The sequence below is a fragment of the Aegilops tauschii genome, chromosome 6 (assembly GCF_002575655.3).
Source record: "Aegilops tauschii subsp. strangulata cultivar AL8/78 chromosome 6, Aet v6.0, whole genome shotgun sequence".
Lineage (NCBI taxonomy): Eukaryota > Viridiplantae > Streptophyta > Magnoliopsida > Poales > Poaceae > Aegilops > Aegilops tauschii.
In genome coordinates this window covers 477,832,531-477,840,178 of record NC_053040.3, presented here as the reverse complement: position 1 = coordinate 477,840,178, position 7,648 = coordinate 477,832,531, and the positions used below count along the sequence as shown (strand labels likewise).

The window sequence follows — 7,648 nt, the reverse complement described above, 5'->3', positions numbered from 1 at the left end:
CCTTGCCACGAGATGAATAAAGTGCCATGAGGCTTTCCCTTCAAAAAAAAAAAAAAAAAACGGGATCGGGAGTTAGATTAGATCGGTCGCAAAACAGCGATCGCATCCTCGTCAGCCATCACTACTCGGCCTCGCCGCTTCGGCTACTGGTGTTGCTGCCTAGTGCCTACAGGAGGATCGATCAGCGATTGGGCGACAATCCTCAGGCCGCTCCTCGATTGAAAATGGGATCGTCTGATCGATCGGCGACCGCGATAGTTCCATCCTCCGGGTGATCTCACCGTCTCACGGCTTACATCCTCCAGGTGCTTCATGGCTTCAAAACAGATAACATGCCATTGGTGTGTCCTCCTTTCTAATTAGTTTAAATTCCTACTCTTAATTACTACTCCCTCCATTTCTTTATATAAGGTGTATTTGTTTTTCTTTTCAAAAGTCAAACCAGTCCATGTTTGACCGGGTTTAAGAAAACTACATCAATATCCACAACACGAAATTTATATCATTTGATCCATCATAAAAAGTAGTTCCATATTTTATCTATTAGGTATTGTGGATGTTATTTTATTTTATAATCTTGGTCAAACATTCAAATGGTTGACTTGCACGGAAATCAATTCACCTTATATTCTGGAAAAAAGGAATATTTTTCTAATTATCTTTTGGCAGGGATCATTACAGATTGATTCTTGCCTTCTGGGTTAAAGATCACAGTATAGCAATTTAACCGGACAGAACACGAGACTAGGTGAGTTAGACGGTTCCTCTAATTGTCAAACATTGACGCATAATCTCCAATTATCTGCTGCCGTATCACCTCAATTTTATTTTATTCGTCTTTTGTATCTCGTGTTTCAATAATTCAGATTGGAGTCATCATGGGGAAACATCAGTTTGGTGCCTACAAGCGCAAGAGAAAAGAAAGAGAACAAAATTTAATTAATCAATATTACGCAACTGGGAGTTCAATAGGCATGATTTTTTATATGCCCAATTATTATGTAAGACATTGTATTATATACATTATAAATTTTTCTGCAAGATATATATACATTATAATTGCTCATTAGTTCACTTTTCTAGTGAGATAGGGCCCCATTTTTTAGTTTCTCACAGGCCCCGGATTTTGCCTTCCCGGCCCTGCACAGATCGTCAGAGTCTGATGCATATCTTCACCTAGCAAGATATTAATCTCACGCAAAGAAGTTGAATCAAGTTGATTTCGGATTACGATTTAGGAATATCTTTCACCCCAGCCAAAGCCAATGCCATGGCGACGCACTATATGTGGAATGAAAAGAGTAATAAGCAAAAGAAGTTAAATAATTCATTAAGATAATGCTTATTGTTAATTATTTATTTTTAGCTATTTATGATCTTTCTTAATCTTCAAAAACAAATTACATAACAAAATGGTAGGATGGCCAGAGAATTAGTGCAGCGAAAAACTGATTGCCATGCGAAAATTGATAAAATTACCATGTTTTCGTATAGAATTTGCAATGTTCTAAAGTAAAAGTTGCCATGTAGTGTAATTTCTTTTTAGAAGAATTGCCATGCTGCAGCGGGTAATTGTCATGTGTTTGATTGGGATCCGACATACTTGAGGGAGCCAAAAAATTTACGCTAAAATTATGACATCAGATGTATATTGGGGTCCTTTAGTTATGGACGAAAATCGCGTCCAAGTTTCGCATGCGCGGCCGTGGCCAAAGCACTGACACTAAAATTCTTGGGGAAACGCATGGGGAAACCACCTTGAGGTAGAGAAGTAGTCCAAATCCAATCCAGTACGTAGCGGTTACCTATCCATTCATATAGAGCACTTTATTCATTCATATGGAACATTGACTTGAAGAATTGTATAGTCTATGTCCAATTATTAATCCAGAATGGAGTATGCATCTCCATATGGCAGAATTGAGCTTCATTCTTCAATAAAGAACAAAAGGTCAGACTTCTGCTCTGGTCCTCGGAATACTCGCGGCAAGTTCCGAAGTGCCCAATGTCACTCTTAAACTGACAATTTGTAGAAAACAAGCAAAGTACATCCCATCAAGCAACTTAATTACTACAGTTTGCTATTACTAGTTGGTCACGATGTTTCAAAGAAAAAAAATTAGTTGGTCACGGTTATATTAGACAGCCTCAAGCTCACGCTTCCACTCAAAGGCTCCAAGCCAACCAGTTGAACGCTCTCGAACGTACGTACCTCACCAGTCACCACCATGCAAACGTGTCTCCTCCCCCTCTACCTCCTCCTCGCCTTGTGGCCACCGACGGCGAGCGTTGACGCTGCCTCCACGGTGAGCCCGCTGAAACCAATTTGCAACCAGACCGCCGGCACGTACACGGCAAACAGCAGCTACGGGTCCAACCTGCAGGATCTCGGAGTGACCTTGGCCAGGGATGCCGGTGCGTCAGGCTTCGCCAAGGGCAGCTCCGGCGAGGCGCCCGACAAGGTCCACGGTGAAGTGCTTTGCCGCGGCGACTACACCGGCGCCAAGTGCACCAATGGCCTCACAGCCGCCTTCCTGGACCTGGACATGCTCTGCCTAACCAGGAGGGCCGTCGTCTACTACGACTAGTACATGCTCCGCTTCACTGACGACGAGCAGTCCCTCTCGAGCGTCAGCAACGAACCGGAATGGTCCGCAGATAATATGAACTGGGTCAAGGGCACCGAGGCGGCGGAGATGTTGCTGGAGAGGGTAGTGAAGCTGATGAACAGCATAGCCGACCTGGCCACCTCCGGCAGCCCCAGATCAACCAGCCAGCTGTATGCAACCGGCGAGGCGGGGTTCGGCGAGCAGGGCGTGAGCACGGTGTATGGTATGGTGCAGTGCAAGTTGGACCTCACAGGGCCACAGTGCAAGAGCTGCCTTGACGGCATCATCGGGCAGATGAGGAAGCTGTTCAGCAACGACAGCAGCCAGGGCCAGCCCTCTTCATTCCTCATCGGGGGCAGGCTCATTGGAGTTCGGTGTAATCTGCGATACGAGAAGGAACTCTTCTTCGAGGAGACAAACGACACTATGAAGATCGACATGCCGAAAAGTACGTGCTGCTTCACTGCTTACAATTTGCATTTGCATTATTAATTTTGAAGGAACACTTATACTCTCTTGGTCCAGAATTACTTGTCTTAGATTTGTCTAGATACAGAGATAATACGGTACCTTCAAATATGAAGTTTATAGATATGCCGATAAATCTGGAGGAAACCATACGCGCATAGTTGAACATAATTTTCTAATCCAAGCAAAAGGGAAACAAATCTTGTTCCAAGTCCCTAAAATGTACTCCCTTCATCCCATGTTAATAGTCGTTTAAACGGATGTATCTAAACGTATTTCAGTGCTAAATGGATCCGTTTGAGCGACAATTAATATGGGACAAAGGGAGTACTACTTATTTGCCTTCTTTTCATACTGATTTTTCTCTCTCTCTTTCCCATACATTTATCCAAGATGGAATGAGCGGGGTGCTTAAGATTGTCGTATTTGGAGTTCCTCTTGTAGTTCTGCTCATATTAGGATTGCTTCTAAGGCCATGCATTGTGAAGAAAGTCCGAGGTATATTGTTGTTGTGTTTTTTTGCATCGACTTATTCTTCATTTTCTTTCACATGAATATGTAACTTACCTGCCCATTCTTGGGTAGAATTATTATTGCATAGGGATCTAGTCATCCTTGAAAAGGAAATTGTAAGTGAAAGCGACTCGAGGTTTTCACTATTCAGATATTCCAAGATAAGAAGTGCTACTGATAACTTTTCAAAAGAGAATAAACTTGGAGAAGGTGGATTTGGTCATGTTTACAAGGTAATGGCATTTACTTGAATCAACATTTGTGAATGTTAGCCTTACTGAGACAAAATAACATTCCTTTTAGTTTTTGCAATCTTAAATTTCAGTTCTTTTTCCGCTTGTTATTTTTTAGTTAATTCAAAGATTAAAAAAACATATGTGACTTCATTTCTTATATTTAATAGAGCTTTATTTTGTCCCCTCGAAGCATCAATGACACATGCACATGAAAGGACACTTTATTAAATAGAAATCATCTCAATATAGCATCGTGAACAAGCATAGATTGCCATGCATAACATTTACCATATTCTCAAGATAGCATTAGTCATCTATTGATCTCTCATGTAAAAATACATGTAAACTTCACTAGGGTCGGTTGACTCGTGATCAGGACATAGCGGTCAAACGACTTTCTCCGAATTCAGTTCAAGGATTCCGTGAGTTCATGAATGAAATCAAACTCATAGCCAGCCTCCAGCACAAGAATCTGGTCAGGCTTCTTGGATGCTGCATCAAAGGCAAGGAGAGGATACTTGTATATGAATTTTTGCCAAGTGGTAGCTTGGAAGAGTTCATTTTTGGTAAGTTCACTTTTCCCTGGGAAAAACAAAAGATAACACCATTCTACTTTCACGCAAAAATAACAAAAGGCAGAAATATCTTCTATTTCTTTATTCTAGTGAAAACAATGTATCTCTGTGTTCACATTTAAAATTGTAATTCACTAGGGGCAGGAGCAAAGCAGAGCTGGCCCTTGCGTCGCCACATAATTGAAGGAATAACAGAAGGCCTTGTCTACATGCATGACTACGCGCATGAGTGCATAGTCCACAGAGACTTGAAACCAAGCAACATCCTATTAGATCATGAAATGAATCCAAAAATTTCTGACTTTGGGATCGCAAGGATATGCCTCTCCAACGTGACGGAATCAAATACAACGACAGCTATGGGAACATTGTAAGGTTTTCATTTTTATGAGCTTCACATGTTAGGTCAGACTTTATATTTTGTTAGTAAGTGAATCATACTGAAGATAATTAAGGGAATATTTATTTAGCTAGCTAAGTACCTTGTAAGTTGAGAATAACTTGAGTTCCAATGATTCATCAAAATTACATGACGTATATTTAAAGGAGATGGTGTTAATATTTTTGAGCGTATGCAATACATAGATATATACTATCGCACTGTATAGGTCATGGAGATGGAAACATAACATTATCTGTGTATATGCATTCAAAACTTATTGCACAAACTAATAGACATGAATCTCTGCACACCTATGACTTGTATTAGTGTTGACTTATTCAAGGCATTGTCATACTTAAGTCAACTAAGTCTACAACTTCTCCTCCCTTCCGTGATCTTTCTTGCAAATCTGCAATGATAAGAATACTGGGGTTGTCAAATACAAAAGAGGAAAAGTTCAATCAGCAATGGAACTGATTTGATCAAATGAGCACATGTCACGCCTATCATCTTCCCATGATATTTCTTTTGTCGTGAACCGTGATAATTTATAATAACCTTGCTGGCATATATTGTTTTATTACAGTGGATACATCGCGCCGGAATATTGCTCCCAGAGTGTGTACTCAACAAGGTCAGACGTTTTCAGCTTCGGCATCCTAGTTCTCGAGATCATAAGTGGGAAGAGGGCCATCGGTTCCTACCAATTATCTGGAAGATCATACGAACTCAGGAAATATGTGAGTAAAATAAAACATTTCAAAAACAAAGAATCCACACATTATATTACTTCAGATGTCCCTCTACAAAGCCAGCAATTATTATGTGTTATCTTTTTCAATCTCTATATATAATCCCTATACCTAGTTAACTATCACCTCCTTTTGTCATGAAAAAGAAATACTCATCTCTTTGAACTTTTTTTCAAAAAAATGACCTGTACATATGATTGCAAGACATACTTCTTGAACGCAAGCCATACTTCTTGAACGCACAACTAATATGTTTGGCTAATAGACCTGGCGACTATGAATAAGGTCACTAGTTTTAACGCATACTCTGTTCGCATAATAGGCATGGCAACTGTGGAGAGAGCAGAGGTGCGACGAGCTGGTGGATGATTCGCTAGGCGAGGAGTACCCTGAAATGGACGTTATGAGGTGCATCCAGATCGCGCTCTTGTGCGTCCAAGATGTCGCGGAGGACAGGCCTACCATGCACGACGTCATGACGATGCTGGGCAACGGAAACAAGAGGCTGCTCCGGCCTGCGCAGCCTGGTTCTTGCAGTATACACATCTTCACCGATGCTGAAATAGAGGTGTGAGCCAGGAGCAAACTAAGGCTTGTTGAGTAGACATCGGTGATGTTTGTTGTCTGTTGAAGAGAAGCAATGTGCAGATGGTAAAGGAACTGTTGGTGTGCATTTTTGTTGTATATAAATGACTTTTTCTCACTTCTCTTTGTTTTTTATTACCTTTTTGACACAAGTGTCTTTGCGTTGTGTAGAAATGGTCTTTTCTCACTTCTCTTAGTCTTTTTGCTTGCCTGGCTGGTCCAAAGTCATGATATTTTCGTTATATAGTTATTTTTCATGGCCCAAAATAAATTTGAGATAAAAATTGGAGCCACATGTAGCTACCACCAAGGGTAGCAAATTATTTCTGGTTTTTAAAATATGTGAATACTTCTTTTGATACAAGACATTAACACTTTTTATATATATAAGAATGTAAATAGATACGGTCGGATAAGATAATGCTTTTTTAATATCATTAAACATTTTTATTTGCCAAATTCGAAGCGGAGCGAATAATGACTGGATGTGGATTATATCAATTTACGAATTCGTAGTGGGTCCGGACCAGGAGCGAACAAGATATATCGGATACGTACAAGCAAATAGACATATTTCATTTCTAACATCAGAGTGGATTTTTAGATCTCGGGTGCCTAGGCACCCCTTTATCTATACAATTCATTCAGAAAATGGCGCATCGAGATTTGTGCGACTCACTGTAACCAAGGAAACCATTAGTAGTTCTGGCACCTCGTTAAGCGCAGGAGTTGACATGTTGACCCGGTTGTGAAAATACCTCTTAAAAAACTATCCAAAAAGCTTTGCATCCAATAGAGCTCCCTCTGCTCACTTTTGCATGCTGCGCACTCTCTCTCCTCTTCTTTCGTTTCAACACCTAGCGTCTCACGGGTGAGGAACAACAGTGAGCCAGCGGTGAGACAGGTGACCCAGCTTAAGGGTGTGTTTGCTTGGGCTGCAACTTCTCCGGCTGCAGCTGGAATGGCTCCGGCTGGAAGGAGCGGCTGTAGATGCTAGCTGCGGCTGAAAGGTTGGAGTTGAGGTGCAGTCGTTTGGTAGTCATACTGTAGCAGCTGCCGCTGATAACGAAACACGCTGAAATGACGTCGACTGGCTCGATGCAGTTCAGCAGAAGAAGCAGAGGGTGCAGCAGCTATAATGGGCCTAGCAGAATTTTCAAAGTTGTTTGTAGGTCAGCTGGTCCTTGAAACGGACAATGCAAGCCTGGGATGTGGACTTCAATCTAGCCGGACTTGCATTTCAGCATGCCGTGCTGTGATTGCTGATGCTAGAAGGCTCCTTACAGCGTTTTCAAATTCGGAAATCAGCGTCGTTCCCAGGTCCAAAAACAAGCTGGCGCACGAGATGGCAGCAATTGCTAAGAGAACGGGTGATTTCATCTTGATCTCAAACGTCCCGCCAGATGCTAGAGAAGTAATGAGGGAAGAGTTTGTACTACCCATGGCTTGAGTTCTGCCATCGTCCTAAAAAAACACACACACACACGCTGAAATGACCATAGCACCCCTGTTGTTATGTAGATTGGGT

At 41.6% G+C, this 7,648-nt stretch overlaps 1 pseudogene; it reads left to right on the top strand.

Moving 5' to 3' along the window:
- Positions 1 to 2,228: 2,228 nt before the first annotated feature.
- LOC141025444 (cysteine-rich receptor-like protein kinase 15) lies at positions 2,229 to 6,109 on the top strand (annotated as a pseudogene).
- The last annotated feature ends 1,539 nt before the right edge of the window (positions 6,110 to 7,648 follow it).